This window comes from Bos grunniens, chromosome 11 (genome assembly GCF_055505025.1).
Source record: "Bos grunniens cultivar Pamir isolate PY7600 chromosome 11, Bosgru_T2T1.0, whole genome shotgun sequence".
In the NCBI taxonomy this organism is placed as follows: Eukaryota; Metazoa; Chordata; class Mammalia; order Artiodactyla; family Bovidae; genus Bos; species Bos grunniens.
In genome coordinates, this window is record NC_141175.1 from 3,656,753 (window position 1) to 3,666,307 (window position 9,555).

At 62.7% G+C, this 9,555-nt stretch overlaps 2 long non-coding RNA genes across 2 annotated transcripts; both read right to left on the reverse strand.

Moving 5' to 3' along the window:
• Nucleotides 1–426: 426 nt before the first annotated feature.
• On the reverse strand, nucleotides 427–3,344 carry LOC147362316 (uncharacterized). Its single transcript, XR_015136106.1, has 2 exons — nucleotides 2,939–3,344; nucleotides 427–882 (listed from the first exon to the last, which is right to left on the reverse strand). It is a non-coding gene; the product is annotated as an uncharacterized LOC147362316 (long non-coding RNA).
• Nucleotides 3,345–7,652: 4,308 nt separating this feature from the next.
• LOC147362317 (uncharacterized) lies at nucleotides 7,653–9,215 on the reverse strand. Its single transcript, XR_015136119.1, has 2 exons — nucleotides 8,341–9,215; nucleotides 7,653–8,171 (listed from the first exon to the last, which is right to left on the reverse strand). It is a non-coding gene; the product is annotated as an uncharacterized LOC147362317 (long non-coding RNA).
• Between the last annotated feature and the right edge of the window lie 340 nt (nucleotides 9,216–9,555).

A 9,555-nucleotide genomic window follows, 5' to 3' on the forward strand; every position in this document is an offset into this window, starting at 1 on the left:
ACAAGAGTGACTCCTGATTTCCCCCACCCCGGCCCCTGTCACCCACCAATCTGATTTCTGTCTCTCAAAACCCTTCTCTTCTGGATATTTTATACGAGGGGAATCACAGTATACATCCCCGGGGGATGGCACAGCAACCCACTCCAGTACTCTTGCCTGGAGAATCCCCATGGACAGAGGAGCCTGGTGGGCTATATAGTCCACAGGGTCACAGAGAGTCAGACACAACCGCGTCGACTTCGCACACGCGCGCGCAGGCACGCACGCACGCGGGCACGCACGCACGCACGCACGTGCACTATACACCCCTTTTTGTCTTGCTTCTTTCCCTTAGTTCCGGGTGTTCGTGTGTGGGGTAACGTGGTCAGAAATTCATTCCTTCTCATGGCCGACTAGTACCCCATGGTATGGATGGTCCATGTATTATTCCATTCATGAATAGAAATGTACGTTTATTACCTGTACTTTTTTTTGGGCCACGTCACACAATGTGTGAGATCTTAGCTTCCCGACCGAGGATTGAGCCCGCACGCCCTGCACTGGAAGGCAGAGTCTTAGCTACTGGATCGCCAGGGAAGCCCCACCTGTATCTTTTACAACGAACGTCTTAAGACCCTCCGTGCGAAGGATGAGCCTGGCGGAGGGCCTTGCCCCACCTTCTCTCCCGAGTCCTCCCTGTCCCATCCTTGTTCACTTCTCCCCCCTCCCTGCTTCCGGGCTTCAACCGGCTTGACCTGAGGATCTGGAGGAGGTAAGGTTAGGACTGTTATCAACACAGGTCATAAGGATGGCTCGTGTTCCGCTCTGGGGTCTTTCAGATCCTCGACGCTTGAACATTCCCAGCAGCGCCACGCCAGGCACGGAAGGACAGGCGTCGTGGTCCTAGGAAAGGGGAGCTGTGCAGGTGCGCGTGCAGACGGACGGGGACTGTCCATGCGCCTAGAGGGTCTGCAGGAGGCGCCAGGCAGCCCTGCCGAGGGCCGCCAGCTCGCTCCAGTCCCCAAAGGGCAGAGAGGGCTGGGGCGGGCTCCCCGTGTGGGCGTCTGGGCCTCACTGTGCAGTTGTTCCTCCAAGATAAACTCGGAGGGGCGCTTCCCCAACTTCCGCGGTCTCCGAGGGTCGGGGCCCAACGGGCACAGGAAGGGGAGGGTTCGCCTAGAAGCAGTTCTAGGCGAACGGAACCCACAAACCCGCTCTGGGGGGCTCTGTCTTCTGAGGACAGGTTCTCCCCAGAGGGTGTGGCGTGTGGACTATGTTCTGGTGGGGCTGCGGTCCCCCTGGTGAGATGCTGGGTGCCTGCCAGGCCCCTTACACTCTGTCTGGCCAGCCCGACCATTTTTCCTTGGGCTGGCCTGCGCTCCTGCCCGGGGCCTTAAGGAGGTGGTGGGAAAACAGGCCCACCGGCAGCGCTGTGGGGGCTGCAGGGCAGAGGCAGAGCGCTCCTGAGGCGCCCCTGGGGCCCGGGGTCTGCCTGCACCCGCCAGGCAGCTGAAGTGCAAGCCAGACTCCACGCGGGCCCTCGGGAGGCCCTGACCAGCGGGGACGCTGCACGCACCCCTCCCCCGCTGACCCCGGGCGGCCTGTGTGCTGAGAGACCAGCAGGAGCGAGCCGGCCAGCCCTCCACAGTGGCCATGGCCACCCTCGGCAGGGACGCCAGACGGCAGTGCCATCAGCCCAACGGATCGGGGGGCGGCCTCCCCAGGACGCTAGTCTTAGAGGGATTTCTGGGGCTGATGCAGGTGGTGGTGGTGGGGGCTCCCCCTCCCTAGGGGCTCAGGGCCAGGCCAAGGTGACCAGACCTGCCCGGGAGTCCTCGGCCCCTGGGGCTGCAGCCCCTGCCCTCTCACAGTGCCCAGGGACGTCCAGCTGCACCGCTGGGTCCAGCTGGAGGCACAGCTGGTCTTACAGAACCCAGTGACCAGGCGCGGGGTCTCGCACCCCTGTCAGGACTCCTTGCCAGCTGGGGTGGCCCACCGGACTTTTGGGGTCACACACACTGCTCATGGCTGCTAAGACCCCACAGGATACCCCCGCCCCCTGCCTTGGGTCCCGAGCAGGGCCCACCATCTGCCAGGCCCAGAGCCCAGGACCCGGGGTCCACAAGCTTCTAGGGGCCCATGGGAGTGTTTTCAATTTTTTTTTTTCCCTCCAAATCAGAAAGAAATTGGAAAGGAAAATAATGAAATTTTAGGGTTCCTTTTTACTTTTTTTATACCAATATGGTCAGAATATAACTTTCATTGTTTTTATAGAGGAAGGGAGGGAGGCAGAGACAGGAGGAAGCAGGAAAAGAGGACAGAGCGGGAGGAAGGGAGTGGGAGAGCTTGGAGCCCACGGCCTTGGCGGCAGGCAGGTGCTGTGTTGCCCCAGCCTCCGATGTTGGGGTGAGTGTCCTGGGGGTGCTGCTCCCAGCCTGTGCCCGACTCCACGCCAGGTGGAGAGGTGGGTGGGTGGGGAGTTCAGAGGAAGGGGACAGAGTTCAGAGTGGGCAGGGGGTGGGAGGAAGGGAAGCCCCTAAACCCTGTACAACCCCCCCCAACACCATTTTGGCCATAGGGTGAGCACCAAGACCCCTAGCCTGCTGGCTGTCCCGGGCCAACCACTGTACGCTTCACTGGGGCAGCCAACCTGGGGAGGGTCAACTCTCGGGGGGCAGGGGGCGTTGGGTGTGCCCCCATGGGGAGCAGAGAGGGCGGGTCACCCAAGCCCCTCCCCAGGTCCTCCACCCTGAGGCCAGGGCTGCGTCCACTAGGGGGCAGTGCTGCCCAGCCGCCCGCAGAGCCCGTTGGCAAGTGAGGCTGAGAACCAGGGTGGGGCTGGGGTATCGGATGTATTTTATCCCTGCTCCGAGGATAACATACAGGACGCCCGGTGTGATTTCCATCCCAGATAAACAACGAATGACATTTTTTAGTACACGTTTGTTCTAAATATTACCTGGGACGTTGTTCAGTCGCTCCATCGTGTCCCACTCTTTGGGACCCCATGGACTGCAGCACGCCAAGCCTCCCTGTCCATCACCAAGTACGGAGCTAGTTCAAACTCATGTCCATCGAGTCCTGCCCTCAATCTTTCCCAGGATCAGAGTCTTTTCAAACGAGTTGGCTCTTTGCATCAGGTGGCCAAAGTATTGGAGCTTCAGCTTCAGTCCTTCTAATGAATATTCAGGATTGGTTTCCTTTAGGATGGACCAGTTTGATCTCCTTGAAGTCCAAGGGACCCTCAAGAGTCTTCTCCTGGGACATACTTGTCCTGAAAAAGTGCTTACTCCTTGTTGACCTGCGGTTCAGATCTCCCCAGCGCCCAGGTCTGCTGCCTGGCCCTGGGCAGCACAGGCAAGGGCGGGGAAGGCGGGGCTGCAGCCCGGCTCCAGCTTCATTAGCTCAGGGACAGATGTCTGGCTGGGTCACCGGGAAGCCACACCCGCGCTGCACAGTGACTCAGGGCGGTGCTGGCACTGCTGCTGGCTGGCACCCAGGCAGGGTGGGGCCCCTGGGTGTGTTAGACTGAGCTCCAGAAACCTGCCTCGAACCTCCCACCCAGAGGTAGCAGGACCCAAATGCTTTGATTAGGGATTCATTTATCCAGGTCTCCGAATGGTAAAAATCCCAGGTGGCGCTAGTGGTAAAGAATCTGCGAGACACAGGCTCGGTCCCTGGGTCGGGAAGATCCCCTGGAGAAGGAAATGGCAATCCACTCCAATATTTTTGCCTTAGAAATCCCACGGACAAGAGAAGCCTGGTGGGCTACAGTCCATGGGGTCTCAGAGAATCAGACACGACTGACTGAATACATTCTGAGTGGTGAAGGGGGAAGCGAAGGTCAGAGGCCAGAGAACTGGGTCTGCTCACTCTGGGAGGGTCGGCTGCTATAGTTCGAGTTGTTGGAATGCTCTAGACTTATGCAGTGCACAGCCTGCGTAACTGTGCCAGGAGGTCCTGGGCTGTGTCTCCGCTTCCCTCTTCACTCAGGGCCTCTGCCTCATCCCCACCTGCCAGGCTTCCACTTCCACCATGGCCCCTGTGGCAGCACAGGAGTGTCACTGGTTATGTTTAGGTCATGGATTCACCTTGAGTTTCACTGTCACGCACGGACAGATGTGAGAGTTGGACCAGAAAGAAGGCCGAGGGCCAAAAAACTGATGCTTTTGAACTGTGGTGCTGGAGAAGAGTCTTGAGAGTCCCTTGGACAGCAAGGAGATCAAATCAGTCAATCCTAAAGGAAAGCAACCCTGAATATTCACTGGAAGGATTGATGCTGAAACTGAAGCTCCAATACTTTGGCCACCTGATGCGAAGAACGGCCTCATTGGAAAAGACCCTGATGCTGGGAAAGGTTGAGGGAAGGAGAAGAGGGCAACAGAGGATGAGATGGTTAGATGGCATCACTGACTCAACAGACATGAATTTGAGCAAACTCCAGGAGATAGTGAAGGACAGGGAAGCCCGGTGTGCTGCAGTCCATGGGGTCGCAGAGTTGGACACACCTGAGTGATAGAACAATGATGATTGTGTGGAGACTCACACCCCCTGGTCTGCTCCGCCCCAGCGCCACGTGGCCAGCCCTCCACGGCTGGCTCGCATGCTTGCGTGTGAGTTTGCAGAGGGGAGAAGGCAGGAGCTCAGAAACCCCGCTCCCTGGGACGGGGTCTCCACAGGGGCACGCAGAGCAGGCTGGACAGACAGAATGGGATTGCTACCTGGGGCCCGCATGCAGCTCCTATCAGTGATAGCGCCCTCGTGAGCCCAGTTGTCTGGAGGCCATCCTGGTGCAGAAGCAAGCCGGTGGTTTCCGCCAGTGACTTTTCTCTGATGAGCTAGGCATCAGTCCCTTTCCGTGGGTGGTGGCCCAGGCTCAGCAGGTCAGGCCCTCGAGTGTCCCCCGGCAGCCCGTGAGCTGGCGGGCGCCAGGTAGCAAGTGTGCTCCTCTCTGGACTTACAAGAGAGGAGTCCTTCATTCATTCATTCACCAGTGACTTGTGCAGGCCCTGGCCACAGAGCAGGGAGCGGCCAGGAGAGGTCTCGGGTTGGATGAGGGGAGGTGGGGGGTGGCAGCAGGAAGTGCCAGCCTCCGCCCTGCCCTCGGGGCCCCAGGGCCTGGCAGGACCCCAGGACATGGTCAGCACAGCACCCACGGCCCGGGCTGGGCCTGGCCTAGCTGGGGGAGGGCGGGGGCTTCCCTGCAGGCCCCGCTGCAGGCAGCCCTGGGTCATGCAGTGTGGCTCTGGGTCGGAGAGGAAATGAGGCAGAAGGGACTGCTTGGCCTGGCTCAGGTCAGGTCAGGGTGGCTAGGAGTCAGGAGAGCAGGCCGATTTAGGATTTCAGTCTAACACATGCAGGGGAGGGTGGAGGAGGCCTAGTCCCTCCCTCTCTCCCCAGCCCCAGCCTTCACAGTGGAGGGGACACCCCCACCCCGTGGCGGGGAGGGCTTCTCTAGGGGCTCGTGACCGCCGCCTTCTCCGCGGCGAGGTGGGGCAAGAGCCGCCACGTGCCACCGAGGCCCCATGGCCGAGAGGCAGCCCCCTGGTCAGTGGTGGAGGCCAGGACTGAGCGGCGTCAGGCAGCAGGAAGCCCGCTGGGCCTCCAGCCCTGTCCAGTCCCCCAGGCTGGCCTGGGCAGCGCTGGGGCAGCTGACAGAGTCTGGACGCCAGCTGGGTCACGGGTGAGGTGGCCGAGGGCGGCTGCCCAAGGACGGGCCTGGCACCTCACGCCATCCCTTTATGTCCAGTACCCCAGGCCTTCACTGGGCCCTACCCCGGCTGAGCGCAGCGAGGCCCAGAGGCGTGGCTGGTCTGCAGGTATCCCCAGGGGCTGACCCTGGCACCAGAACCCGTCTCCTGCTCCATCTTGCTGGCCAGGGGCCCCCAGGTGCCCTCTTGCCCTTCTGGGCTCCTGTCTGTCCCGTGGAGGATGGGGTGAGGCCATCTCTGGTGTGTACCCAGCAGAGACCTGGGTACTAGCTGATGTCAGGGGCAGGGAGGCTGCCTCGATCCTTGGGGCAGCCCCTCCTTGATGCTTTCTGCCTTCAGTCCCTCTCATGCCAAGGTCCCCGCTCCCACCTGAGCCTGGAACTCAGACATGAGTGTCGTGGCCATGAAAAGCCGAGCATGGGGGCCGCCACCTTCGTGGAGAGCTGGCCGGGGGCAGGGAGGGGTTCACAGCCCTCGGCTCTCTAACGATGGGAGGGGCCGCTGCAGAAAGGGCCTCACCCCTGGGGGGCTTCCAGCCCTGGCAGCTCCCGGGGTTCTTGCCTCCCCTCCTCTGTTCAGAGACATCTCCTGGACTCCCGGTCACTGCCCCTGGACAGCCCCTCAGACCCTGTCCCCTAGCCCAGAGTCCTTCTGGGAGGAGGCTGCTGCTCACCCTCCCAGCCCCCCACCCCCCAGGCTTGTGATGCAGGAGCTAGGACACCACAGCCAGGTGGAGGCTCTCTGCTGGCCCCTGGGCACGGGCCACACGTGCCTGGCTCCCTGGGCCCTGGAGCACCCCGGTGGAGCCCCAGCCTGTGGTACTGTCCTCACCCCCTCCCTGGGGAGCCTGTGGGCCCAGCACCGCCCAGCATGGCAGAGACCTGGGAATCGGGCCCAGAGGCCTGGTCTCATCTATTTTTAAGTGCGAGCCCATTAAAGACTCACAGGCTGCTTTATTTACCAGTGGGGGAGTGGGGGTGGCACACCCACCGAGAGGGCCCCACACACACAGGCCCTGGCAGGCTCGCCCGGGCACCCTCCCCTCCAGCAGGCACCTCCTTCCGCAGGCTGGGCTGTGCCCTCCCCGCCTACCTTCCTCCCAAAGAGCTTCTCCCTAGGAGGGCCAGCCCCCCGGAGACGCTCCCCCGGAGAGCGGAAGGGGGGCTCCTCCCGGTGCCCCCGACTGGGTGCACTGCCCCCGGTCCACGCTGTCCCTGATCTCGTGTGACTCTGAGCCTTTGTCCCCTCCTGGCTTCTGCATCCTGGCTTTTTTTTCCTGGGCAGGTTTGAAGGGAGAGGAATCCACCTCCTGGTGCCAGAGGCAGAGTTGGGAGAGGCCTGGAGAAGGGCCCAGAGGAAGAAACTGAGGCTCGGGGAGCTTGGAGCTTAGCCATCTGTTGGGAGCTCAAAGATGTCGCTTGGCCAGGAGGGGTGGTATCGGCCTTCAGAAATGCAGAGGCCCAGCCCTTCCCTCTGGAGGCCCCAGCAGAGCCAAGGCCAACTCGGGGACCTCAGGGCCCCACCCCTGGGGCCAGGACTGGAACAGCAGGTGGGTCGACAGGCCCAGTGCCGCCCCCGCGCCCTGCCGACTCCTGTGGCAGGGTGGGTTCAGGCCAGATGGTCACCTGGTGTTACGTGCTGCTTGGCTGGGCCCCGGCAGACGCCCAGGAGGCCTCAGCCGTCACCCGGCCAGGGGTGGCGGGGCGGGCGCCTTCCCTGGGTGCTTGCGGGGATGTGGAGCACCCTGAGAGGCTGGCACCCCCCTGCCCCGCATGCTAGTGCTCCTTGAGGGGGGCATGCTAATTTTAGAGGAAAACCCCTTGTCTCAGGGTCTCCACCAACCCAGAGGATCCTCTGGTGACTCACCTTCTAGAAACAAAAAGCGTTCCTTTCCCAGGAGAATACTGAATATGTGTCTCAGACCCAGCAGCGTCTGAGGCCTCCCCTTTCCCCCATTCCCAGTCAGAGGCAAAAGGACACTTTATTTCCACATTTCCCCAGAGGAGGAAGGAGCTGGGGAAGGAGGTGAAAATCGAGCCACAGCCCCTCTGTCTGTCTGAAGACAGAACAGTGACGTCCGGGACCACCACGCCTGGGAGCCGGACAGGGCAGCGGGCCCGGGGCAGCGGGCGGGGGTACAGGGCCCGGGCCGGCCTCTGCCCATCACCTCTATCAAGTGGGGGAGCGCTGGTCCTGGAGGCTGCTCGTGGCCAGGCCCCGTTCTCTCGGGCGTCAGTGGAGCCCCCGGGGAGGCGGAGGAGAGGGGCGGCGAACACAGGAACCCATAAATGCGTGACTGAGTCATGGGAAATGCTGGGAAGAGTGAGGCAGGGAAGGCATCTGAGGGGTGGGCGGTGCCACCGTGGCAGTGCTGGCGGCTGGCAGCTACAGGACCTCAGGCAAAGCAGTGCTGTCTGCCGCGGGGGTTCTGAGGACAGGATTCACGCCTCAGGCAAAGCAGCGCTGTCTGCCGCGGGGGTTCTGAGGACAGGATTCACGCCTCAGCAAGAGCCCCCTGGGGCCTCCAGCTGAGAAACCAGGGACCCCGCGACACCGCTGGCGGTCCCGGGCCCACCTGACCCCCCGAAACCTCCTCTTCCGAGTCTGTCAGCCCCATGGCCAGCCCGGGCCCAGTGGTGCCAGCGCTCACCCCTCCTCCCCAAGGCGGGGGAGCACTCTCGGGCCTCCTCCAAGGTCGGAAGGAGAGACGCTCGTGGGCTTGATGCAGGTGGCTGGAGGTGTTTACTTTGGTTCGGTCGCTCGGTCGTTCAGTTGTGTCCGACTCTTGCAGCCCCTTGGACTTCAGCCTGCGGGGCTTCCCTGTGCGGAGGGGTTTGGGCCACAGGCTTTGCTGTGAAACACGCATGGGTGTAGCCCAGGGGAAGGGACGCGCCCCTCGTGAAGAGTGAGAACGCCTGTGCCCAGGCTCCTCTCCGCAGGGAAGCCCTCGTCCCTCTGGGCCTGACGCCCCCCAGTCACCCTGTGATGGGTGATTTTGTACTTGTCACCCAAAATAGCATTTTGGGGACTTCAGCGAAGCATTTCAGCAATAGACGCCCCAGCATCTGAAATAGGGCAGAGGCTGACAACAACCTTTTGAAGGCCTCCAGGCACCACGTGTGGGGCCACTGGTCAATGGCAGCAAACCCAGGCCCGGGGCGCAAGTGGGGGGGCCGCGAGTGGGGGGGCCCAAGTGGAGGGGCCACAAGTGGAGGGGCCCAAGTGGAGGGGCCGCAAGTGGAGGGCACTTGTGTACAATGGAAACTTGGTGTTACAACCTGGATCTGCTCTGAGACCTGTTGACGGTCCCCCCCAGGGATGACCTGGAGCTCCTCCCCACAAGCCAGAGGCTGGCCACACCATTGCCCGGCCAGGCTGGCCCACCCGCTTGAGTTGAACTCAGTCGCCTGATCCCTGGGCAGGCCTGACACCTGGAGCAGGAGATAACTTGCTGGCCCTGGCACCCACTGTCCGGCACCCAGGCCCCGCCCAGAAACTGGCCTCCTGCCTACCCAGCGCGTCTTCAGACCACCCCTCCCCCGAGGGGACCCGAAGGGGCAGGCTACCGGTTAGGTCACCGGGCGCCGCTCAAGGGCCCCTTTGTGCGGTGACCAGCCTGGCACGCGCCTTCGCGGTCTGGGCTCAGGGGCGGTGCCGGCGGTTGCGAAGGGGGGTGGGGTCCGGTCCGGCTATGGGGGTCTGCGGGGAGCCACGGCCCTGGTCACCCGCTGCGAAGGTGCGGGGGCTGGGGGCGGGCGCAGGGCCAGCGGCGGAGGGTGGCCCGGCGCCTGGGCAAGGGCACCGTCCCGGGACGGAGGGGCGGGGAGGGGCGGCGACCGCGCGGCGGGCGGGGCGGGGCGGGGAC